Source organism: Sinohyriopsis cumingii, chromosome 8 (genome assembly GCF_028554795.1).
Source record: "Sinohyriopsis cumingii isolate HCF-2022 chromosome 8, ASM2855479v2, whole genome shotgun sequence".
NCBI lineage: Eukaryota > Metazoa > Mollusca > Bivalvia > Unionida > Unionidae > Sinohyriopsis > Sinohyriopsis cumingii.
This window is the reverse complement of record NC_142968.1, coordinates 23,346,445-23,374,188: the sequence shown is the minus strand read 5'-3', so window position 1 is coordinate 23,374,188 and position 27,744 is coordinate 23,346,445. Positions and strand designations below refer to the sequence as shown.

Here is a 27,744-nt window from a genome sequence, read left to right as displayed (position 1 = left end):
TATTGCACATATCTTTTAAAGTCCATTAAATGCGAGTTCTTTGTGTTAGAAAGACTGGAAGCAAAATACAGATTTATATATTTATCAATTGGTTACAAAAATATAGCGACAATTTTATTTATTTTTCATCATGTGCAGTTTGTAGTCTTTTTTATATAAAATCTAGCTATGCACAGATGGTAGGTTGGCCAGAAGTATATGCCGACTAATTTTGCATCTGCATGAGGCTGTCAGTGAAAACTATCAAATTAGTTTGATAAATAATGTTAGAAAAATCCTTGAAGATACAGGACTGTCTCACCCGTACAGTGAACAGCAAACTCTTTAATTTATGTAAGGACATAACTGTTAGTAAACTCGAGAGACGATTAAAAGATCGGTATTATATAAACTGGTTACTCGGGAAAGTAAAACGTTCCGTTCGTGTATTCCAATGTATAGACGACGGGATGACGATCACGCACTCTTCCAGTGACACGAAACTATCCGGTTGTCCAGTTGGGTAGGTAACCTTTGTTGAAAGTTCGTTTGGGTTTCCCGATGCGTACCCAATCTCCTGCTGCCAACGCTCCGCCGTTCTTGGGGATAGACAACGTCGGGAACGTACCAAACAAGCGCTCAAAAACGGTTTCTTCGTTGTCGGGTGTCACTTCTTGGAGATGGGTAGGGCAAATCTGATGCTCTGATGGAAAGGTTGGTTGTACGCTTGGACCAGTTGCGGTAAGACGTTGATGTACTTGAGAGTGTGTTGATGCGTAACATATTTCCACAGGCGTTCTTTCGAGGTGCTTTGAAAACATTGCACGATGCTGGCTTTGGTTTCATGATTCCTGGTAGTGAAAAAAAAGTATGTCACGTTTCTATAATTCTTTTGGAAACCTTGGTTCAGAAATTAGGTGGTGTGGAAACGGCTTTGCGTGTTCGATGTGCGATGAGAGTAGAATTTGTGTGTAGTGGTGGCGATGGTGATAATAGGATGGCTTTGATCTTTTCTTTGTTCACTGTTGCTTTCCCTTCTTTCGTTTTCACTTATGTCGAAGTAGGAATGGACATCATCTTTTTAACCCAAGATTTAACTTCTTCTCGTTGAGGAGTTTCGGAAGGGGTCAACAAGGACGCTGAAATCTGATTAGGGATGGGAGCTGCTGATGGTGTCTGAAAGACTTCTCGTGCCTCTTCTTCCTCTGTCATCCGTAGGCTGCGTGTGTTTTGACCCTGGGGGTAGTGGTGATGGACTTTTCATCGGTGTCTTAAAATCTTTCAGAGTTGGTAGAGCTGTTTCGTCAAAGGTTTCTGGTGAAAGAGTTGCAGTCGTTGCAACAGTTGACCGTACCTTCGGAATTTTCCGTTTCTAACAAATCCCTGCGATCCATCTTTGATTGCAATTCATGTTATGACTGGGACATCTCGGTCAAATGAGGATTGGGAGGTAAATGTCGGGCCCGTTTTCTTGTCATCAATGGAATTCCAGCCATCGTTTGTAAGGAACTATATTCAGTTTTCGTCCTTCCATCAGATTACAATGGTCTCGTCTGAGATCTTTTGACCCCAGAGGTTCATTTTACCTTCTTGGTCTTTTTTATCTTACTCCCATGAGTCGTCCCAGCAATGGTTCCAGTACTCCTATTCAGAAAAAAACCTAACAACTTGGGCAAAATTCCTCTACGTTGTAACAATATCTTTTTTGACGGATGGATATTTTCTTCTTCGCCATTTTGCGAAGAAACTGTCAATGATTTCTGATGTTGAGACAAATGTATCGTGTCTTTCAAAACATTCCGGCAACATTTACACACGATATCGACATCTTTGGTGGATGTTTGAATGAGCATTTTTCGCAAGCTGAATGTGATTTGGACAGTACGGACAACGCGTACCAATGTTTTAGTAAACGAGGAGGAAGTCCTTTCCTTTTCTTTCCTTTGGGGGTTAAGAAGAATGTCTTCTGAGGGTAACATCTTTGTTTGTTTGTTGGTTGGTTCCGGGGCACACAACAAAAATATGCTGACTTGGCACACGCCCTTTTATCTCTTTTGGAACTATAGCTTCGTCATAAAGGTGACGATATTTTTGCTAAAATCGCCAAAGAATCCTCCACTTTGGTTGCTCCTCTTTTTCTTTAGACGACAATGTTTTTTTCTGGGGTGACGTAAGTGCTTGGCTAAGCGTTTTTTTTTTCTTTTTGATGACCAAACTGTGCTTTACATTTTCATTTTTTTTTGGACAGGAGAACGACGATGGTGATATTTTTTGGATGTTCAGGAGCACACACAAAAAATAAACTGAAGTCCATGACTTGACACATGTCTTTTATCTTATTTTTGGGGTGTAATTGTTGGGTCATTTTGTATTCAAGCTATTTAAACATATGTTCTATAACGTGACAAAATCCTCACCTTTGCTGTCGTCTCCTTTTCTCTGGAAGATATGGTATTTTCTAGGGGTGACGTTGACGCTTGTCTTAGCGTTTGTTTGGATGACAAGACTGTCATTTTCTTTTTCCTTTCCCTTTTTGGACTGAAAAACGATGATGGTGATAACGGTGTTCACTTCTTTGAGGGGCCATCTTTAGGCGTTCAGAAGCACAAAACACTGATCCCTATTTTTGCCTAAGGTCTTTATTATACTGGAATGCGTCGCCACCGATTGCCTTCACGTCGTATCATTTTATTGGCAGGCATGACGCATCGTGAAAGGGTTTGCAACGGAATAAATCGGGACAGTTCTTGCTTGGATAAATCCAGTAAACTCTGTAACATGCCTGGTCTCTCATGGAATTTGAGTTTTGGGGAAGATACTTTGTGAGCAGCTGCCACTACAGCTAAAGAGGAAGAGGGTCACCATTGCAGTTCGTAGTTTGCGAAAATAAGGTCGCGTCTTGGCCGAGGTGCCTCTCTTGCGAGTAGAAGCTTTTTATGGGGTATTTTCTAGGGACTTTTCTTTTTCTGCAACTGTGATCTGGTCTTGACACCATTGCTTTTTTTATTCTGGGTACGTCAGGAAGTGTGGGTTTTTCTTGGGTGGACTTTGGGGACATTAGGATCCTATTTTAAGAGTGAGCAAATGATGACACGTCCTCAAGAACCGTTACCACCAGGTTTCAAAATGATTTTTTTCTTTGAGTGTTGATGCGAGGATCGGCCAGTTGCGTCAATGCTACTTTGTTTCTGTAAAAAAGCGTTTGATTTGATGTGGAATGTGACTGATGACTTGCAGTAATTGACGTGCTGTCACCGTAAACCATCGTAAGACTTCTTTGAGACTGGCTTCTAAGACACTAGCACGTATTTGTAGACACTTTTCGAGACTGATCCCACACAAGGCAAAATTCAATTTGACGAGAAGATGAGACTGAAGTGAGGTCATGTTGACGCTCAAACTGTCCGAGGTTTTGATAGATTTTTTTTATTGTTGTTAGATTTTTTTTATTGTTGTTAGTGTTAAGTTGAGAGGGGACGTGTACACGACAGGCCATACGTCTTGCACCAGTGGTGAAACAGATGGATGCGAAATCGCAAATAATCGGAGTTGGTGGGTTTTAAATCTAAATAGGCATGTGGGGTTTGAGTGTCATTGTCGTCTATATGAGTCAGCCAAGGCGTTCCTAACTGTTTTACTAAGAATTAAACTTGCGATTTATCTCTAGGGCTTAAAAAAGACCACTTAATGAGCATTGAGACTGATGGTGCAATAGGCTTTATTTTGTTGAAACAAATTTTGAGTGATTAAAATGACACTGGCTTCATGGTGCCCTTTGCGCGTCAACGACAGTTTAATTTCTTCTTCGTCTTCTCTTAACATGTCGTCGAAGATGACCAGATGGGTTTGACTGGTGTCAGACACTATCCAGCCAGGAATGCCTTGCACAAACACGATAGAATCGCCTTGACATTCTCGCAAGAGAATGTTGGCCGATAGCCACTCTTTGTAACACCACTGGATCCATTGTGGTAAAAGATCGGTCAAATGATATTTATATTGAATCAAACGTTTGACAAATTCGGTTTCCCCTGAACCGCTGGGTCCGGAAATTGACATGTTAAAGGGATGGCAAAGATACAAGGGTTTGCTCTCTTGCCGCAAAATAAATTAGCCGATTTTATATTTTATGTTTGCCTCGAAAACATTTTCTCTCTTGCCTAAAATTTTTAAGTCGATTTTATATATTATGTGTGATGGATTGCTGTTCATCAATATATGTATGTGATGATTATGTCTAGGTCTCTACTGTATTTGTCTCTACCTAGAGTATCGCGTATTCAGGTCAGACCTTTGTAACATTGTTGCCAATGTCCAGTACCGTGACGTCACCCTACCTGTTCCATTCCTATTTTCTCTTTAGAAATACCCAACGTATGTTCAGCTTTCCCTTGACACTGTAGTGACCCAATGTCAATTTTGACTTTTTGACTGGATTTCCCATTGACGCTATATCGTCCCCTATAGATTTTGATCTTTTGTGAAGTTCCCTTCTACGGTGATTCAGGAAGAATTAATTTTGGCTTGACTTTTACTTTGAAAAACTTGTTCGTTTCCTTTTTAATTTTGTAAAAAAAAATTAATGTTTTCATATATAGCTTCTCATTTTATTTTCAAATTGTGTTCAATTTACCTTGAAGTTATTTTTAAGTTATATTCAATTTAACAACGTTACTTGTATGTTATTTTCAGTTTATCTTTACCTTTGAGATGTCTTAAATTAGTTTTAAGTAATTTTCATGTCGTCTTCAGGTTATTTTCAAGTTACAGACTGATATATCTTAAATAGTTACTGACTTTCTTTTTTAAATTTAATGTACCTATAAAACTCGAGAGTAGTTCTTAATGCCTAAATTCATAATCCTGGCGTAAACGATAAAAACCCACTAAAGTATCTAACCCCATTTGATATCAAGCAGTTCTCCTTTAAGTATTTCTGTAATGCGTTTAACTGAAAAATTGGGAGAAAATGATTTATCAATCTTTTTTTTCAAAGTCTAATAGCAGCTGACAATATATTTTACACTTTATCTGATCTAACATATAAAAAAGTTTAATATGCTTTCTTGCTTTGTTTTTTCCATTTCATCCAAGTTTTTAAAGGTGGTTGAGTGTATACCAGTTATTTCCTTGTACGTTCGGTTTACAATACTGATTTGAACTTCTTGGTTGTACGCTTCTGTTATTTCTTCCACTTATTAGAAAAAAGCAGTTAGCATATTGGCTAAAGCAGATGTCAATCTAGCAATAAAAGATAATACAATCAGACAGCAGATTTCAATCCGGCAATGAAAGATAATACAACCAGGCAGCAGATTTCAATCCGACAATGAAAGATAATACAACCAGGCAGCAGATGTCAATCCGGCAATAAAAGAAAATATAACCAGTCAGCAGATTTCAATCCGGCAATGAAAGATAATACAACCAGGCAGCAGATTTCAATCCGACAATAAAAGATAATACAACCGGGCAGCAGATGTCAATCCAGCAATAAAAGATAATACAACCAGGCAGCAGATTTCAATCCGACAATGAAAGATAATACAACCAGGCAGCATATAATATATACTTTTGCTTAAATAAAAAATAAAAAATAAAAAAATAAAAAAATAAAAAAAACATTTGTCAGAATCTTTGGATATTACAGCCGAAATGCACTAAACATTAGATAAGGAAATTATTTATTCCACAAATAAAAATTCAAATACTAACCATTGTCCAAGAAAAATCTCTGATGACATAAGGAACTGTTTATTGACTATATGCTGATCGGGAAGAACTATCGATAACGGTGAGACAAAAATTAAAGAAAAGCTATCATTAGGTAAAAGGTTTAGACAGTAGTTTTCATAAATGGAACGTGCATTTATTTTCCTAACTCGGGAATACTTTATCAGATAAACCATATTCTACAGCTTGAAACTGTCCAGTTTAATTGATTTTGCATAATTTCTTATCCCATTCTGCCCTGTATCATTAATGTCAAATTGAAAGGTGCAATTTTAAAAAATGCTAAGTGATTTCTATGTATAAACGGCATCTTCTCTGTAATGTATTTTGTCAGGTTGAATGCATTTATTATTTTTTATCAGTTAGTGAGCTAGGCTGCTGAACGTGGTATGTGCAATACTTGTTAGTTTTCTATATCTGAATTCCACGTTTTATTTCTGGAAGAGGACTAGTTTTTGCTTTACCCTCTAAACAGTCCTAAATTCTGTTTTAAAAAATCATTTTCAAGGATAGAACTATCTCTCCTATAAAATGTTATTGTTTTGATAATATATCACGTGACAAAATGGAAGTGGAGCTAAACATTTTGATAAATATTTAACATGGACAACACGCAGAGCCCACTGCTAGATTTTCTCAAATGGCAGTGAAGGTAAATCAGAACATAATGATTCAGTGTAGCTCTGTAAAACATTGTATTTTAGGAAATATGTTATTCACTGACTTTAAAAATAGATGCAAAATGTCATCAGCAAAACACCTTTCTACAATGTATTGATATTATCAAGTCTGTGCCTTTAGCTAATCCAGATTGATAAATGACCATGGTTTTCTTGCTTCTATAGCATTGCTATATGTGCTGTTATAAGGACCAAAATAGATATATGTTTCCAGGTTTGCAACCATAATGTTTCTTTGCTTGACAAAAACATTTCACCGTAGTGCAAATGAAGTAAATATGAACATTTATTAATAGAAAAATTACCTCATTACTATATATATATATATATATATATATATATATATATATATATATATATATATATATATATATTTCATGCATTGTACTACATGTAAATAAATAAGACAACTAGAGATTAACAAGGTATTGATGCATATGGGATCTTTGAGTTATATACTTCAGATTTCATTCCATATGCATACATATATATTAAATATGTTATCCCAAAATGATATATATTTTGGAATTGAAACCTTAAATGAAAGCAATCTTAAAAGTATGGAGTTGGCTGTTTCTCGTAGAAGTATATAACTGGTCTTTTAATGAAAGAAAATTTGCAGTCCCTTCAAAGATAGTTCCATTATCAGCTAAGGATGAATTACAAATTAATTATATGATAAACTATCCTTAAAACTGTAACTAAGTTGATCAAATTAAAGCACTATACTTGTAAATAAATCACTTTGTTATTATTTGTAGTAATGTTGTTGAAGTTGCACTAATTCAAAAATGCCACTGGTTTTCAGCATTAAAATGCTGAAAAATAAATGATAGTATTATATTTCATCTACCAGCCCATAGTTGTAATGGCAGATAAAGCAGAACATCCAATGTTTACCGGTGTATAATGTTTACCATATGTCAACTCATATACAGCATAACAGAAAGTATCTTACCCCTTCAAGACAAACGGTACTAATGATATGGAAATATGGGAACCAGCCTGGAAATGGGTGAACATAGAATAGAGTATGGGTTTGGCTGACCAGGATTGGTTAATAATGTAAGTTATGATTTAGGAAAAAGAATCTTTTGAGAGCGTATCTAAATTTTAAGTAAAAAAAAAGAGACATTGTTTTATGATAGAATTTCAGTCCTTTAACAGTCTTGAGTTTGGAACACTCATTATTAAAATTAGCACCTGACTCTTTGGTGCGGAATTGAAAGCACATGTTTCAAATACATGCAGGTCCAGAAAATGCCGCGGCATATATCCTTTCCTCAACACAAAAGCTGACATCCAGGTTTCATCTATACTGATAAATATAGGTTTGATCATTAGCACTCAAAAATTTTAAGTCATTGAGTTTTTATTATCATGGTGTTTGCATAGGTTTACTATCGGAACTGAATTAGTACCGTGAGTCCTTCAATTGGAATTATATCACAATTAATACTTCCAGTTCAGTACCCACGAATGTAGTTCTAGCATATTTTTAGAACATTTTTTCCTCTCTCATTTTGGTGGTGATAGAAGAGTTTTATTTATGCATTTTTGGTAGGGATTTAAAGGTAACTGTTTATTCTTGATAATATGAGCTCAGGGTGTTGTTGTCTGTATGTATTTTGGCGACAGTGCACAGTGAGTAATAAGGCCTTGGTGATGATCCGGAAGTGAAATATGTGTTCTGTTTACATGCTGTTATGTTGACAGTCAATCATCTAAAAAAAAGAGCAGGTCAACCTTTGACAAGAACTTCACCGTGAAGTCATCTTTGAAGGTATTTTAGACTAACATATGATTTGCATTGATTGTCACACAGTGGAAAGGTCAGTACTGAGAAATAAATGCAGAGAACATATAGTAAAATTAATTGTGTACTATGTCCAATTGCAGCTGTAGAATATTTTTACTCTTTAGTATTGAAGAGCGCTAAGAGGAGCTAATAATTTGCAGGGACTCTATTCACCTTCATATCACATCTCACAGCATCAAGCACTGGATTTGGACTAAGTGTTTCAATGGTACAATGTAGTTTTTCTAATCGTTCTATGTAAAGGTTGAATTAGATGTTAATAATGGAGACGTAGGCAATCATAGAAAAGTGCTGATCAAGGACATTGCCTTTTCAAATGGTCGTGATGACCTTTATACGCTGAGCGATTTCAGCATTTTCATGACTTATTCAGACTTTTGCTATCAACGTTTTCGCAAACGAGTAAAATAGACAAAGGGATCATAAATGAAAAACGGAGACAGTTATGATTAGGATCTGATAATGCACAGAACACAGGCCAAGAATGTGTTCAGTTTAAAGTATAATCAATGAAAATTAGAATTCCACTAGATTTACAGATACTGGCAGTTGTAACAAAACACTGGCAAAGAAGGTGTTCATGTTATTATACACGTCATTAGTAGTTAAGGGGGTGAGATTAGCCTCAATGGGAATTAGCATTAAAAACACCCCTGGGTCAGATTAGCCTCAAGGGAAATTTAACATGGAGAAAAATCGTGGGTCAGATTAGCCTCAAGGGAAATTAACATGGAGAAAAATTGTGGGTCATATTAGCCTCAAGGGAAATTTAACATGAAGAAAAATTGTGGGTCAGATTAGCCTCAATGGAAATTTAACATGGGAATAAATTGTAGGTTAATATACGTACAAGGGGAATTGAACATGGGATTTTTTTTTTTTTTAAATTTTTTTTTTAAAAAAGGGGTAGGCAATTGAAAAGCTATCTCTTTTCGAGAAATATGGCTGGCCCTGAAAAGGGCCTTTGGGTTTATGTTAATGTATTCATTAACATAAAGGGCACCGCATTGGTCTTCTTCTTGTCCTTAGGCTGCGTCTCACTGTTGGTCCGTAAATCAGCACTCTTTTCAGGCATCCTTGTCTTTCAACGTAGATCCTACGTATCCACAGGCTGGTGTTTGTCCTGTGGACAACGGTCCACTTGGATCGGACATACATGAGCAAGTCTGTCCGAAACATCATGGAAGACACAAGGGTGGATGACTCAACTGTGGTCCACATCTTGAAGCGACGAGAACAGGTGAATCAATGCAGTCAACTGCGCTTATTTATAGGCAGAGGTATGATTGAAACGGATTGAGTTCATTCACCAATCCGAACACGCGTTACGAAATTCAGTCAGCCCGCATCCAATCCGAAGAGAACAGTCTGTGACGTCACGTAGTCAATATAGATTCGCTAGCGCTTGTGTGCAGTCAATCTATGCGACAGTGATTCAACATGACGGAAACTCAGAAAACGATCCAATGGGGTGCACCAGTAGGGGAGAACGCCCAAGGGAACCCGGACTTACTTTCAGAAGAGGTGAATTGGGATTTTGTGGATTTTTTCTCCTCGCAAGAATTTGTTCCGGAACCTTCGTTACCTTCTTCATTACCGCAAGTGGATAATTTTAGACAGAGACAGAAAGAAGAATTGGAGAAATTTATACAACGACAAAAGGAAGCCGAACAAGCTTTTCTCCTACAGCAGCAAGAAGAAGAAGAGGTAAGAAAAAAACAACAGCAACAACAGCAAGAAGAAGTAGCAGCAGCCAAGAAACAAGAGGGTGAAAATCAAACGGTCACGGTACTGTTGGACATTTTAGCGGAGTTAAGAAGTCTGAAACAAATGTATCAGACTTCTTTATTACGACCGAAGAGAATACGACCTTCCCGAGCTAAACACGTCAACCCTGTGACTAAGCCTACCGTACCACCCTTAGTGATTTCAACCCAATCATCAACATTACGCAGTTCAGAAGTAGGCCTTGGCCGTGGCAAAGGCATAAGGCAGTTAAAGTTGATTGGTTAAACTCACCCCTACACCGAAATAAAAAAGGCCCTTTTCAGGGCCAGCCATATTTCTCGAAAAAGAGATAGCCTTTCAATTTGCCAATAACTCAAAGGAAATATTTAACAGCCCATTTTACCCTTATAGTACGTGTCTGTGTATGAGTGCGTGAGTGTACGTTCTTATTTTAAAATCAAAACTCAAAGACACTTACCTTATATCATTCATTTATTCTTTTCTCCATTTTTTACAATCCAATTCATAACATAACACTTTAATTAAAAGTTCATTGATTTCTTCTTTTCTCCTTGTTTAGTCTCTCTGTTTTTTGAATTTCTTCACCGTTACACTCTTTTCCTCTTCTTCTTCTTCCTCCTTCTCGCTTTCTTCCCTTTTTCTTTTTTTCTCCTGTTTCTTTTTCTTCACCTGTCTTCTTTCTTCCTCAGAAGAATCCCTCTCTTCCTCTGAAGAATCCCTCTCTTCTTCTGAAGAATTCCTCTTTTCTTCTGACTCCTCTTGTTTCTTTTTTGGGCAATCTGGAGACCAATGTCCTTTTTCTTTACAATAATAACAGGTATCTTGACTTTTGTCTTTTTTATCCCCTGTTTTTTTTCTTTTTTGACGGTCTGGACATTCTGAAGACTAATGCCCTTTCTTCTGACATATATAGCAAGTATCCTGACTTTTATCTCTAAAGGAAGGAGAGTAGTCCGTAGGCTGGTCTGAAGAGAATTTTCTAATGACCCCTCGCAAAGCTCTGACGAAACGTTCGATTTGGTTAGTCTCTTCCATCGTTGTGCTCGGCTTGAGAGTGAAATGAATAGTGAAAGAACAAGACACACACCCTTTTATATACGCTAGTCTGCCATGACTATAAATTAGTCTATGGTGTTTGAACTTGAGTCATTTGACGTTTTTCACTCAAGATGAAACGATCCTATTCATTCGAGAAGAAAGAAGAAGAAGAAAGTAAGAGGCAGAAACGTGATCTATTGCCTCGTACCAGGGCTGAAATCTTGGCACAAATTCATGCCAGTGATTTTGAAGAGGACATGAGTGAACCAGAATCCGAACCCTCTAAACCAAGTTCACCACCCTTAGTCAACCCTGAAAAGTACTATTCCATTCGAGAGACGGAAAAGCGCTCCTCTAGGAAATTTAGAACCACGGCTTACAAATACACGGTGAAGTTTAAAGATTTCAAGGCTGAAGTGCCGTTAGAGAAAGCAGAAGTGTTTATCACTGGGGTGTGGGATTCTTTGCTCACCGCACTCAAGCGACAATGTCAACCCAAAGAAGACGATCGCTTGAGACTTTCCATACAACACGACGGTTTGAAATCCCCTGTTTGGATCGAGTTTAGCACCCCTGCAGAATTGACCGCTTCCAAAGTCATGGACAAGATACAACAGGTGCAACAATCTAATGACCAGTTTGACATCACCGATGGTAAAGCCACACTGGACATGACCCACGTCTCTCCTCCTCAAGGGACCGGACAACGCAATAAGGTGTTATTGGTGAACGAACTTCGCAGTACCAAAAAGAGCCTCGTCCAAATTCACAACCCTCAAGACCAGATGTGTTTAGCCCGTGCCATCGTGGTGGGATGAACCTATGCCAACAAGAACGACACGGTAGAATGGAAAAGAACCTGGAAAACTATTCGACAATCGGACCGAGCCAAACAACGAAACGAAGCAGAACTCCTGTTGCAACAAGCTGGCCTGTCCAAAGACACACCCTGTGGCATTCCTGAGATGCAAAAATTGCAAGATGCCCTAGCTCCACGATACACCTTGAAAGTGCACCCTCAAGAAGTGCGCGGACCTCTGTTGTTTCGAGGCCAAGACTTTAAGGACGGAAAATACATTCACCTTTATCATCACGATGAACATTTCGATACCATTACCAGTATCACTGGATTCCTTGGGTACAGTTATTACTGTGAGAAATGTGACCAAGGTTATAACAATCGAGAGCAACACAAACATTGTGGATTGAAATGCTCAGGATGTTTGGCCTCTTCACCCTGTCTGAGCGAAGAACCAGTGCCTTGTTCAACTTGTCTGCGCACGTTTGTCAGCCCTACCTGTTACCAACAACATCTGAAAACGCAAGGTTCACAGAAGAAATGCGCTTGTCAACTGCTGAGATTGTGCCCCGCGTGTGAACAAGTCATACGTACCAATAATACCAAGGCACACGTATGTTCAGGAAAGAAAAAATGTCACATTTGTCACCACATCGTGGACTTGGAACACCAATGTTACGTGCAAAAATACCAACCCCCACCAGAGAAAGAGGACGGTCACAAGAAGAAAGGCAATTTCATCTTTTTCGATTTCGAATGCATGCAAGAGACTGGCATTCACATTCCTAATTTCTGCGTGGCTCATCGAGCGTGCGAGAAGTGTATTCAAGAACCTATCTTCAGTCATTGCCCTCACTGCAGCAAAATTCCTGGAGGGCGTGAAAAAATCTTTCGAGGACCGAACACGTTAGCCGATTTTGCCCAATGGGTCGACAAGACGTGGAGCCAAGAGGACATCGAACGTTACGGAGATTGTCATCGTCATGCCACGGTGATGGCTCACAATTTCTCCGGATACGATGGACAGTTTCTTTTGAGGTACTATACTGAACAAGGCACCGAGCCCCTAAAGTGACTTTGAACGGAGCAAAAATCATTTTCATGCAAGTGGGACAAGTCCAGTTTAAAGATTCGATGAGTTACTTGGCCATGCCTTTGAGTCGAATGCCTAAAACGTTTGGAATGACAGAAATGGCTAAAGGGTATTTTCCACTTTTTCAATACGGAAGCCAATCAACACGCCGTTCTACCCCATTTACCTGAGGCTCACTATTACGACCCCGACAACATGCGTACCGAACAACGAGAAGCTTTCTGCGCTTGGTACCAGGCTCATGCCTCGGACCCTTTCGACTTTCAGGAAGAAATGCTAAAGTATTGTCGTTCCGACGTGGACATTTTACGGCGTTGCTGTGGAAAATTTCGAGAACTGTTCATGGAACACGGAGGAGTCGATCCTTTGAAAGAAGCTTGCACCATTGCCAAAGCGTGTTCCTTAGTGTATCGACAACGATTCATGCCTGAAAACACAGTGGCTGTCATCAGTCCTCAAACAACCCACTATGTCAAGCGTCAATACTCGGTCAAAGCCCTACGTTGGTTACATTACTTGTGCGACAAGGAAGACAAATGGATTCAGCATGCCCGCAACGGAGGAGGCGAAAAGACCATCGGAACGTATTCGGTAGATGGCTGGGACTTAGAAAACCCCAAGATCGTGTACGAGTTTAACGGTTGCTTATTTCACGGATGTCCCATCTGTTACCCTGATCGTGACACTAAAAATCAGTTTTTGCAACGAACCATGGAAGACTTGTACCAGGACACTTGTCAGCGACGCCTAAAGTTAGAACAGCAAGGATACCAAGTGGTGGAAATGTGGGAACACGAGTACGATCACCGTATGAAAACCGATCCCGAGTTTAAACGCCTCGTGGAAGTTACCAGTTCATGGACCCGCTGAACCCGAGGGATAGTTTGTACGGAGGAAGGACCAATGCCACCTGTTTGCTGTACCAAGCCGACGAAGAGAAAGGAGAAGAAATCAAATACTTGGACGTGTGTTCGCTGTATCCCTACGTGTGAAAATATTGTCGCTTTCCTGCAGGGCACCCGCAATTGCTGACGGAACACATCGACCTGGTCAACATTCTACAATACGAAGGCTTGATCAAGTGTAAAGTTTTGCCTCCCACGAACCTATACCATCCCGTCTTACCTCACCATTGTCAAGGCAAACTGATGTTTCCCTTGTGCCGTACTTGTGCCGAAACGTGCAACCAAGACCAGCCTTGTCAGCACAGCCAGGAAGAACGGGCCTTGACGGGAACCTGGGTCAGCGTAGAATTGTTCAAAGCTCTGGACATGGGATACCAACTGTTAGAAGTGTACGAAATTTGCCACTTTCCCAAGACACAACAATACCACAAGGGTGACCCTACTCAGAAAGGCATTTTCGCCGACTACGTGGATGCCTTTTTGAAACTGAAGCAAGAAGCCAGCGGATATCCGTCCTGGTGTCACACTCCCGAAGACCAAATACAATTCAAAGAGAAATACTACGAACAAGAAGGCATCACTTTAGACCACATCGAGAAAAACGAAGGCAGGCGATCGTTTGCCAAAGTGATGTTAAATTGCTTGTGGGGTAAAATGGCACAACGACCGTGTTTACCCAAGACGGAATATTTGACAGAACCTTCCCGCTACTTCCAGATGATTCACGGCAAAACCAAATACATGAAACACGTGGACGTCGTTCGAGAGAATTTAATCTTGGTCAATTACGAAGAAGATCTGGACTTTGTACAAGACGACCCTTTTGGAAATGTCATCATTGCGGCTTACGTGACAGCTCATGCTCGCTTAAAATTGTACGAAGCTTTAGAACTGTTAGAAGAACGCGTCCTGTACTTTGACACGGACAGTTGCATTTACATCCATCACCCGATTCAACATCACCCTAACATCGAAGGAGACCGTTTAGGAGCCTGGACAGACGAGCATCCCGACGACAAGATTCTAAGTTTTGTCAGTGGCGGTCCCAAAAATTACGGCTACGAATACCGGGACAAACAAGGAGAAGTGCACACGACGTGCAAAGTGAAAGGACTGACTCTGAATCATCGTACCAGTCGAGTGGTCAACTTTGGGGTATTGAAAGAAGCCTTGCAATCGGGAGAGGATGGAAACTTTAAAGTGACCACTCACCAACCGAACAAGATTGTACGTTTACCCACTCACCACATCGTCAGTCGGCCCTTGGAAAAAGTCTATCAAATCGTGTACCAGAAGCGAGTTCGACTTCCCAATCATTTCACCTTACCGTATGGACACATTGGTATAAAACATTGGTTGTAAGAGGATAGTCACCCACCAGAAAGATGACTTCGCCACAGCAAGAATCGAGTGAGAAACCCGATGAGAACTCCAAGTTCAAACCCTACCATTTTCCAGTCTTCTTACCTGACTATTGTGATTGTGCCCGTCGATTGGACACGTTTCAAAAATGGCCTACGGATAGGGAAGGATTACCTTCTTGGCATGTTTTAGCTAGAACAGGATTTGTCTACTTGGGACCTGAGTCAGGATTGGGATACGAGGTACAGTGTTTCGCTTGCGGACTGAAGTTACGAATGGATCTATGTATCTATAAAGATTCAGCTATTCTGGAGCATACTCGATGGTCTCCGCATTGCCCTTACCTTTCTATGGCCTTTCCACCCATCACACTTCGGTACAATGTAGACGGTACCTTAGAGACGGTACCTTCCAGAACAGGACATAAAAAATGTAAAAAAGGAAAGATGTACAAGCTGGAGACTGCATTGCGACTAGTATAATAAAGGGGCTATGGTCAAGATCGATAGTTCATTGTGACTACCAAGACCGAGCGAACAAGATGAATACTTTCAGAGAAACACAGAACAAGTTGTTTAGAAAGGCACAATTCAAGTGTGAGGCTTCGGAAGTGGAATGCGATTGTGAGCCTTGCGATGGGTACGATGCTGTACTTTGTGACCTGAGCGATGCCGTAAAGCATCATGGGAACTTTAGTGTCCCTACCCCTATCATGGAAAGTGATGCTGTGCGTGTCAAACCTGTGGGATGCGAAAGTGATGCCGCTCGTCCTCTTGGACATTTTACTGGGTTTCGTTTTAAAGGAGAATGTTCACCTTCACGTCTACCCCCTACGGATGTCATCCAGCCCTGAGCAAACTCCTACCCATGCCACTCAACCCTCATCGAAACGAACCTGTGAAAGACGAATATTTGTTCCCTGTGCGTTTGTCGGAATACTGCGACTTTGAAAATCGTCTTCAATCGTTCAAAGGAAAATGGCCAAAGTATCTGGGAGGACCGACCCCCGAAGAATTAGCCAGAGCCGGATTTTTCTACTTGGGCGAAGGAGATAAAGTCAAGTGTTTCAGTTGCGGTGTGTCACTTCACCACTGGGAACCGCAAGATTCGGCCTACGTAGAACATGCTCGATGGTCACCGAATTGTCATTACTTACCCTTAGTGGGACCGAGACATTGAAGTAACTTCTTACCATAATAATCTGTTCATGGATACTTTACAAGAGAACATTCGTGCTTTGCCTGTGGAGTTGAGAGAACGCATTTACCGAGAGCTGGTCAAAACACAAGTGAAACGTAAAGAACAATTGCATCCGTTACGTCACCGGTGTTTGAACCACTGGTACCTGAAGGCTATACAAGGATTGATTCAATTGAAAGTGTTCCATCGGACAGACATTGATCAACGATCCTCTAGTTTTAAAAAGGATTGGTTTGGTATGGACGATTCTACCTACATCATTGTAAACGTACTGCATCGATTTCCAGAGGAAGAGTTAACGAATTACCAACATCTTGAACACAATGTCAACTTGGTGAAAGAGGAAACTTCTGAACGAATTGTAATGTGCAAATTAGTGACTCAACGATTTAAATTCGACACTGAAGTAAAACCATGTTTGTGCAAAGAGTACATTTCTTGTGTCAGACCAAAGAGGATTTAGTATGACCTATTCATGGATACTTTGCTAGAGAACATTCGTGCTTTGCCTGTGGAGTTGAGAGAACGCATTTACCGAGAACTGATCAAAATACAAGTGAAACGCAAACTCAAAGTGATTCGTCCGTTTTTAAATTATGCTATGTTCCAAAGTACAAGAAGACTGATTATGAGTGGATATTACATTAGGCACAAAGGTAAACGAGGCTATTGGCCACCACCCAACGATTCCAAAAACAGTGTATATACTTATGGATACTTTACAAGAGAACATTTCGGGCTTGCCTGAGGAGTTGAGAGAAAGGATTTACCGAGAGCTGTATTGCTTCCGAAACAAAGACACTATAAAATCAAGTTGCCATGCCACGGATTATGTCACATATCATTCAACAGATTCCGTGGAAGGTACTCAATGACCATATTCAAACCGTGGATCATTACCATCAATTATTACAAGAATTTTATCCATTCAATTTGGGACGACAAGTGGTGTGTGTCTTAGTGACTTGTTTTCTGGGATTTCGTTTACCAGCCGATTCTTTGTGGACTCTTTACGATCAGTACTTACCACCTCAATGGCCTTAAATGGTCATGAAAAACTCCTTTTGCTCAAAGCCTTGCGTTTTCATCTGGATACTTCTCGACCTCAACAGGAAAAACAGATTCGTCAACTTTTAGCTACCCGAGACGTGTATGACGATGTGTGTGTAGCTTGTGAATTACATCCCCATTGGACAGATGTCCGTGCCTGGAAAGAATGGGGTTTTGAGACTTGGACCCAAGAAGTGGCCCAGTATGCACGAGAGTTGTTCAAGGAAAAAAGTTACTTTTCAACCCGTGTTAGTGACGGTGCCAGAAGAACCCGTCACCCAGGACAGGACTGTCGTGGACAGGCCTGAAAGATCCTTTCGGGAGGACACTTGTGTGACCTTACCCCCTACTATAGAACTGGTTAGAACATTACCCAAAACATGTTGTACAGACACTTGTGTTTATTCCACGTTCATGGTTATCATGTGCCTTTTATTCTTGTACTTAAGCCTTTGGCTTTTATGTATTTTTGTCTTTCGTATTCATGTTTAAAAAAAAAAAACATTCAATAAACGTGTTCTGAAAAAGTATATAAACTCTCGTCTTGTTTGTTTTTCGTGTCACAAGTGACATTTCTCACACCATGGCTACCTCTGCTGTCTCTGCTCCCTCTTCCTCTACTGTCAAAGTCATCGACGAACACTTAGATCGTGCCAGTTGGGAGGCTTTGTATCTTCGCCATCCCTTTAACATGCTCATTGCTGGACCTAGCGGTTCAGGCAAAACCGAATTCGTCAAACGTTTGATCGAACATAAACATCATTTGATCGATCGGCCACCTCAACGGATCGTGTGGTGTTACAAAGAGTGGCAATCGGCGTACAGCCTCTTGCGAGAAAGTCAAGGCGATTCCATCGTGTTTGTGGAAGGTATTCCTAAAGAAGACGACGGCATCGTCTCTGACTCCCGTCAAACCCATTTGGTCATTTTCGACGACATGTTAGGAGAAGACGAAGAAGAAATTAAATTGTGGTTCACGCGCAAAGGGCATCACCGTAATGCCAGTGTCGTTTACATCACCCAAAATTTGTTTCAACAAAGTAAAGCCCATCGCACCATCAGTCTCAATGCACATTACGTGGTCTTGTTTAAAAGCCCTCGAGATAAATCGCAAGTGCAAGTCTTAGCCAAACAGTTAGGAACGCCTTGGCTGACTCAGGCGTACGACGATGCCACTCAAACGCCACACGCCTATTTACTCGTCGATTTGAAACCTACCACCCCCGAGGATTTGCGATTTCGTACCCACTTGTTTCACCACTGGTGCCAAGACGGAGGGCCTGTCCTGTACACGTCTCCGTCCTCGACTTCATTTCACTCCCCATAAAAAAAATCTATAAAAACCTCAGACCCTTTTTCGTCTGTCTCACTCTCAGTGCGAACATGACGTCCCTTCAGTCGCATCTTCCCGTCAAATTGATTCGTGCCTTGTATGGCATCAGTCGAGAAAAAGATCCACAAACACGAGCTCGTGTCTTAGAAGCTAGTCTCAAAGAAGTCTTACGATGGTTCACGGTGACGACACGTCAAATACTCCAAGGAATCATTCAGATTCCTCATCAAACCAAACGCTTTTTCGATCGAAACAAAGTCGCTTTGGTCCAACTGGCCGATCCCCGCATCGACACTCAAACCAAAAAACAAATCATTTTGAAACCTGGAGGGAGCGGTACTCTAGGAGGTGTCATCATTCGCTCACTCTTAAGATGGGATCCAAATGCCCCCAAAGTTATACCCAAGACAAAAGTCCAACGAAGCCCCAAGAAGAAAAAGAAAAAGACCAGGTCCCCAAAGAGAAGAACTTCTCCAGTGGCAGGACCCTCCTCTTACCAGACACCACCCCGGAAAAAGAAAAGAAGCCCCAAGAAAAAGAAAAGTCCACAGAAGAAAACTAGTCGCAAGAGAGGCACTTCGGCCAGGACGCAACCTTACACTCGCAAACCACGACCTGCCACAGCGGTGACTGCGTCTCCGGCAGCCTCACGTTTATCCACTTCTCCGTTGATGTCACCAGGAACTGAAGAGTACTTGGAGACGTTGATCACACCAAGAACTTCTCCGTTGATGACCCCCAAAAGAACTTCCCCAGTGGCAGGACCCTCCAATTTAGTGGCAGTGGCTGCTGCTCACAAAGTACCTTCTCCCAAAATCAAAGTCCATGAAAGATCGGGCATGTTACAAAGTTTACTGGATTTGTCCAAGCAAGAACTGGCTCGATTTAGTCCGTTACGTACCCCTGCACGACGTGTCATGCCTGTCCTCAAACTGATACGCCGTAAAGACAATCAGTGGCGACGCGTTCCAGTATAAAAAAGGCCTGTGACCGAGTAGGGTATCAGTGTTTTTAGGTGCTCCTAAAGACTCAAAGATGTCACCCTCCAGAAAACCCCAAGGAAAGAAAAGGAAAGGACTGCCACCACGTTTAGCCAAACATGGGGACCTGTTATCTGTCCTGTCCAAAGCTTCTCCACCCCTACGAAAAAAACTCATTCAAACGGCCTCCAAAGAGGTCATCGATACCGTGTGCGAATGTTGTTTGAACGTTTTGAAAGGCACGATCCCTTTGTCCAAACACCAGAAACAATGCTTAAGCAAGCATCGTCACGTTCTTCGCCAAATGGTTCGAAAAAAAATTCCCATTCGTCAAAAAAAGAAGATGTTGGTCCAACGTGGAGGCATTTTACCTCTCTTGTTAGGTCCCATACTGAAAGGAGTCTTGGGAACCATGTTGGGAGGACTGGTGGGAGCAAGATAAAAAGGCCTTCGGAAGTCCCAAGATCTCAGAATCGATCCCTGACAACCCCATGGAAGGACGAAAACTAGCTTTAGTGCCTTACAAACGATGGATGGAATACCATCGGTGGCAAGAACAACGCACCCCGCATTTACCTCCCAATCCCAATTTGAGCGAGATGTCCCAGTTACAACACGAATTGCAGTCCTTGATGGATCGCCAAGATTTGTCCGAAACAGAAAAATCGCAAAAGTACGGTCAACTCTTGCAACGATTGCAACTCTTTCACCAGAAAGCTTTAGACGAAACAGCTCTACCCACTTTGAAAGATTTTAAGACCTTGATGAAAAGTCCAGCACCATCACCAGTACCAGTACCAGTACCAGTGGTCAAGACAGAAAAAGGAAAAGAAGAAGAAGAAGAAGGGTTTCAAACTCCACCAGAAAAAGTACGCAAGTTAACAACACCACCTACCTCCAGAATTGGATGGATTAAAAAGATGATGGCCACCCCTTCTTCATCACAAGAGAAAAAGAAAGTGAAGACAGAAGTGAAGACAGAAGTGAAACAAGAACCGATATCCCTCGTTCAGACATCCTCCTCTTCAACACCTATTGCCGGTCGCACACGCAAAGCCTTGCAATCCAAGAAAATACCCCAAGAGAAAAAGAGTAGCCTCTTCCAAGAGTGGGTGCCTTATTAACACGCAAACACAAAAAATGGAAAAAGTCTTAGCCAGCATTTACTACGATCCCTCGCATCCTGCAGGTTACGCAGGAGTTCAAAAATTGTATCGTGCTGCCAAAACTCGACTGAAAAGTCTCCGTTTACCTCAAGTGCAACGATGGTTACAAGAACAAGCTACCTACACTTTACACAAACCCATTCGACGCAAGTTTGCCAGAAGTCGCACCCGAGTGGAAGGCATCGATCATCAATGGCAAGCCGATTTAGCCGATGTCTCTCATTTGGCCAGCTACAATCGTGGATACAAATATTTGTTTTGTGTCATCGACGTCTTTTCCAAATTTGCCTGGGTCGTGCCCTTGACTTCCAAATCGAGCAGCGAGTTAGTGCGAGCCCTACAACGGGTGTTGAAACAAAGCGGTCGTCACCCTCTTCGATGGCAAACGGACAAAGGCACCGAATTTCTGAACCAAGCTTTCCAAAAAGAATTAAAGAAACGTGACATTCATTTTTTTACCACCGAGAATCCCGAAACCAAAGCCAGCATCGTGGAACGTTTTCAACGTACTTTGAAAGAACGCATGTGGAAATATTTTACGCATCACCACACTCTGAAGTACATCGACATCTTACCGCACCTGGTGCAAGCGTACAACCAATCTTACCATCGAAGCATCGGACGTGCCCCGCAAGACGTGACTCCCGACAACGAAGTGCTGGTGTTTGAGCGTCTGTTTGGTACGTCCCCGACGAGGGCTGTCCCCAAGAAAAGTGGAGAGTTGACCGTAGGAGATTGGGTGCGCATTGGCAAAACCAAACGCACTTTCGACAAAGGTTACTTACCTAACTGGACGACCGAATTGTTTCGCGTCACTGGACGAGTGCATGGTCGTCATCCTGCCGTCTATAAATTGGAAGACATGAACGGAGAAGTACTCAAAGGAACGTTTTATTTACCCGAGTTACAACGTGTCACCAAAAAAGAAGACGACGTGTACGACATCGAAAGCATTCTCGAACGCAGAACCCGTAAAGTGGGCAAACGACGTGTCAAAGAAGTCAAAGTACGTTGGAAAGGATATCCACCCAGTTTTGATTCTTGGATCGACGCTTCGCAAGTCATCGACTATAAAAAGAAGAAGTGACCATCATGCCCTTTCACACAGCAGACGCAGCTACGTCGACCACTCCTCCTTCACCTAGTTCTTCTGTGCAAGATTTACAAAAACAACCCTTGTGGGTGTGGTGTGGAGAACGTGTGCCTAAAACGCAAATCGTCTTTTTCTGCCAAATCTTCGTGGTGTATTGTGTCATCGGGGCAGCCATCGCCAATCTGAGTTTGCAACAAGGAGACAAACAATTGTGGACCATTTTATTGAGCAGTTGCATCGGTTACCTGCTTCCCAATCCCTCCCTGAAATTCTCCTCGAACGGGAACCTTGTGTCAAGTGCCAGTGTCAGTCACCACTCCAATAACAACCAGAACCCCATTTTGGGCGGAGACACGCCTCTGACGTCCAATAATAACCCCTCGGACAGCCACAGAACTCTAGAATTATGAGTCACCAAAACCAATTTTACTTAACCTTACCCAGTGACAGTTCCATGGAGGTGTTTCCCCACAACACGTTGTACTGTTACACGGCCAAATTACCTCAAGCCATCCCCTTAGATCACGAAGCCCATTGGGAAGTGGCTTTAGTAGAAATGATTCACCCGACCCAAGTCCTCAATGTCCTTCGCAATCAAAATATTTTTACGGTGCAAGTTCATGACGAGCAAGTGCAACAGTGGATGGATACCCATAGCAAATATGACAAGAAAACCCGTAACAAAGAAAATCCAAACTGGACTGACTATCACTTGTTCATTCCCCCAGGTTATTATTTTAGTGGTCAACATTTGGTCAACACCATAGCCACCAGGTTTAATGGTGTGTTTCTGAAAGCTTTGGAGAGTGTCAAAAAAAGTGTCACCCTGGAGTACCACAAAACAGCTCGTCGCTTCCTGATGAAATTTCCTGAGGGGCCTAAAATCATGTCTTTCTTATTTTGTCCTGAATTGTTTGACATGTTGGGCGGTGACATGAACCTGAAGAAGATAGTAGAACAACAAAAAGGCGAATTACTAGTCATTTCTGACAACGAGACTTTTGCCAAGTATTTTCGTACCCCAGTAGAACTGAACCAAGGACTGAATTTGATGTTCGTGTACTCCGATGTGGTGGAGTATAACGTGGTGGGACACACCTCCGTGCCGTTACTGCGTGTCATTCCTTTCAAAGTGGATTCTGCCGCAAACGCTGACGAGGAAGGTGGAAACACTTACCACGTCCACCGCGAATTTGTCCATCCTCACTATTTGCCTGTCAGCAAGTCGTATTTGGACACGGTCAACATTACTATAAAAGGAGATTTGGGACAAAATATTCCATTCACCAAAGGAAAAGTCACGGTGAAACTCCATTTTCGAAAACGGTTCTCTCACGACTCGTAAGTAAGTCATGTATCCAGTGTACCAAGGGGTTGCTCGACAGCGAGGACACGGTTAAGGAGACATGTTAAAATCGACCTTTCGTTCGGTGGCCCCAGTCTTGAAACCGATGGTGACACGCGGATTGCACGCCTTGAAAGATGCGGCACTGACGCAAGGCAAAGAATTTCTCCAAAATGTCATCATCGACAAACAAAACCCTAAAGAAGCCTTCATGAGGGCTGGCAAAAATGTCTTGCTGCAAACGGGTAAAGACATTTTAGGCCGACGAGACACACCTATAAATGCCCTGCACGCTACCGAGTCAGGCATTCAGCAAGGACAAGGCAGAAAGAGACGACACAGAAAACACCCTTTCACCAGACTTCAGGCGAGAAAGGCCAAGAAAAGAAGAACCGTTCGAGACTTAGACGTTTTCGATTATTGAGAGAGAACAGAACAAAAAATGATGCACCGAGAGTCTTGCGCTTGTTCCAAGACGGAACTGGATCTGTTTGCCATGCCCCCCACCATGATGACGATGCAAGAATCCCAATGGGTGGAATTTCACCCCGTTTCCTCACTGACCGATTCCGCTCCCATCGAGTTTGAAATCAAAGGACAGCCCGAAGATGACATCGATCTGAATAGCAGTTACTTGTACCTGAAAGTCAAAGTTGTAGATAAGACAGGAGGTGATATAGACACTGAAGCGGTAGCTCCCGTCAACAATTTCATGCATTCCTTGTTCAGTGGAGTGGACTTGTACTTGAATAACAAACTGGTCAGCAGCAGCATGGATACTTACCCTTACCGTGCCTACCTGGAAAATCTCTTGACGTACGGAATAGACGCCAAGAACACTCATCTCAATGCCTGTGTGGTGTGGGAAGGTGACGATGAAGGCCAGTTTGAAGAATTGGAAATTGATACAAAGAAAGAACACAATGCGGGATTTGTAGAACGAAGAGACAGAATCAATGATGGAAAGAGTTTAGAACTGATGGATCGTTTGCATTTGGACATGTGGTTGCAAGAGAAATATTTGCTGAACGGGGTGAATGTTCGCCTGAGACTGAATCGGAGCAGTACCGCTTTCCATTTATTGGCTGGTGCTGACGATTACAAAACTAAAATCTAAGAAGCCAAACTCTACGTACGCCGTGTGGAAGTGTTACCTAAAGTGGGAAACGACATCAGTCAAACGTTGAGCAGAACGACCGCCAAGTATCCCATACGACGCGTGGAAGTGAAAACGTTCACCATTCCCGTTGGACATCATTCCATGATCGAAGATCATCTGTTCCAAGGACAGCTACCCAAGCGTTTAATCCTTGGTATCGTCGAAAATGAAGCCTTCAACGGAGCTATCGGTAAAAATCCTTTCAACTTTCAACACTTCAAGGTGAAGAAAATCGAAGTCAGTCGCGATGGCAAAACCTTGTGTACCAGACCTTTCGAACCTGACTTTGCCAACAAAAATTACTTGAGATCGTACTTATCCCTGTACGAAGCCACCGGACAGTTAGGAACCAACACCAGTCACGGCATTACGTACGAAGATTACGCAGGAGGCTATGCTTTGTGGGCTTTCGATTTCACTCCAGACCAAGGCAGCGACGAGGGACATTTCCACCCTATAAAATCCGGCCAGATTAGTGTGGAACTTCAGTTTGCAGATAAACTGACAGAGACAGTGAACGTCATCCTGTATGCAGAATTCGATAATACCATAGAAATCAACAGTTTGAGAGAAGTCATTCTAGATTATTAGAAGCCATGGAAGACTGTTCTCCCTCTTTACCTAGTGGAGAAACTTTGGAGATGGAATGTGAGGAGACCGTGGAAAAAGAAGAATAAGTGATCATGATGAAATCGAGATGGCCAGAACAAGAAGCCCATTTAGTCTCCTGTTTTGCCAAACACTTGGTCGACAAAATGACGGAATTGATCAAGAAAAATTGTTATGGATGCCAAAACGATCATCCCAGTCAAATTCAACACGATAAATGCCTAATGTTAAGTCAAGAAGAAAAATTGGACGAGTATCTGGACGAAGCTTGGAGTCTCATCTCGGACAAAGACGTGTTGCACCAGTGGTATAAAGACTTGCGTGAACATTCTTGTCCACCATTAACCACTCAAGAGATCCATCGTATCGAAGCTCTCCTGAATCAGAGTGAGGAAACAGAACGAATAACCGTTTATTCGTCAGACATTTTCAAGCAAAAAGTCAGGATCGAATTGACAACGTATTATTACCTGTGAAGAAGAAGAAGAAAAAAAACACACACACACACAAATCAATGGATACCTGGGAACTTTATTACCTTTTGAACCACAGTTCGTATACGGCTTCTTGGAATCCTGTCGTCTGTGATAAAGATGAACTCCCTCATCGCAAACCTAAAGACCATCAAGCTTACGTGATCAACACGGACGACAGTCATCTCCCAGGAACCCACTGGGTAGCCGTCTACTTTCCTCAAGAAGGATGTGTGGAATATTTCGATTCGTACGGATTGCCCCCTTTGGAAGACGATATCATCGACTTTATGAGAAGAAATGCTCAAACCACCCGATTCAATAATGTGAAATTACAAGGCACAGATTCCTTGGTGTGTGGACAGTACTGTGTGTATTTTCTGCATCATCGCAGCCTGGGCTATTCCTTAGAACATTTAGTGACTCATTTTGATCCTCGTTCTTCTACTAGAAACGATGTGAAAGTAGATCGATGGTTTTGTGACCATTATGCTTATCTTTTGTCTCAAGCTAGGAAACGTAGCGTCCATCAATGGCCTAATGATTTCCAAAAGTGGAAATCACAATTTCATTCACAACGTTGTCAGCCCTGTTTAAAGTAGACTGTATTTGAAGAAAAATGTTTGATGTTATCATGTTGGATTATTGTTAAAAAATATGTTAGAAATGTTGTTGTTTAGTATTAAGTGATTTTTGAATAAAAAATGTTGTGTTTTGAAAAAAATGCCTTTGTCTTTTGTTTAGCTATAAGAATGTTGGATTGATGCTCTTTCATTTCTTACTATCCCTCTCATGACACTCACTGAACGTTGCGGCTCGAAAACCATGTGGGGGATGTTTTCCTTCACGTCCGCGCTTTGACTTTAAGAACCGGGGTTGTTTCAAGTCTAACCATCCATTGTCGACTCATCCTCCTAAGAAGATGTGCTCCAAACTAGCTAAGCTCAACGAAGCCTACGTGAATTTGCATAGGGTCAGACACAGTCTGATACCGAAGCCAGAAGAAATAGAGAATGTGAGAATGTTAAAAATCACTGAAGACCTGATAGAAGAACTCTTCAGAGAAGAAATGAACAGGGAAAAAGAAGAATGGACAGAGAAGTACAGACTTCAGAGACAGCAGCAACAGCAGCAACAGCAGCAGCAACAACAACAACAGCAGCAGCAACCTGAACCTGACAGAGGCTTTGTCGATTGCCGTATCGACACCACAGAGTTCTTCTTCTCTTTCCGAAGAAGCAGACCTATTGCCAGAAAGTCTATCCTCAGAGGACATCGCATTCTTAGAAACTAAAAAAAGAATGCCATAGCAAACAAAAAAACAGCCCTTTTCAGGGCTACCCCAATACTCTAGAAAAGAAATAACGATCGATTTGCCAATGTGTGTAGGTAGAGTAGTGTGAAAATAAACACTAACTCTTTATTGATAGTGAGAGTGTATGTGTTTGTGTGTTTGTGTTAGTAACAGTTCACGTAAGTTTAGGTCAATAGTAGATTAAAATAATGTCTTTTTTTTGGTGTTTGAGGTGTATATTTGGGGTTAGATTGGATTGCTTTGCGTATGTAAATAGTCTATTGAAGTGATTTATAAAAATTTTTAGAATAGGAATGGGTAGTATAAAAAAGTGAGTGAGTGTTTCTTTTAGGTCCGCGAGTTGTTGTTTTTTTTTTTGGTCATGATCTAGGTAAGATGAATTTTATGTTTTTAGGGGGATGTTTTCCTTCACGTCCGCGCTTTCAGTATAAATTAAAAACTAATCGTCAGTTGGGCCCATCGTCGACCTGTTAACAGCAAGAGAATGAATACAAGGATTGTGAAACTGCTAGAACTCCAGATGCACCTGGAATATGCCAGGCGCATAGTAAACGAACTATCAGCGGAGGCTATTGTACAAGAAGCAAGAATAAAGAAGGAAGAGGTGGAGAGAAGAGAGAGGGAAGAAGAGGAAAAGAAAATAGGAGAGAGGATGTCATACAATATTCCCGAGACAGAGGATTGGGGTGCTGAAGCGAATCATCCCGCCTCTGCACTCTCAAGACAAAAAGTAAAAAGAGACTGGAGTCAAAGATGTGTGTGTGGCGCCAGGCCTGGAAGGTGCAACCATTAGATAGGTGCATCTGGAGTTAAAAAAAATAAAAACCAACAGCCCTTTTCAGGGCTACCCAATACTCTAGAAAA

The 27,744-nt window shown here is 41.6% G+C and overlaps 1 protein-coding gene across 1 annotated transcript in view; it reads left to right on the top strand.

Annotated features, from left to right (window-relative positions):
- The window catches only part of LOC149793139 (uncharacterized), a 233,719-nt gene that overhangs the window by 117,743 nt on the left and 88,232 nt on the right, over positions 1–27,744 (top strand). The gene's annotated exons all lie outside the window — the stretch shown is intronic.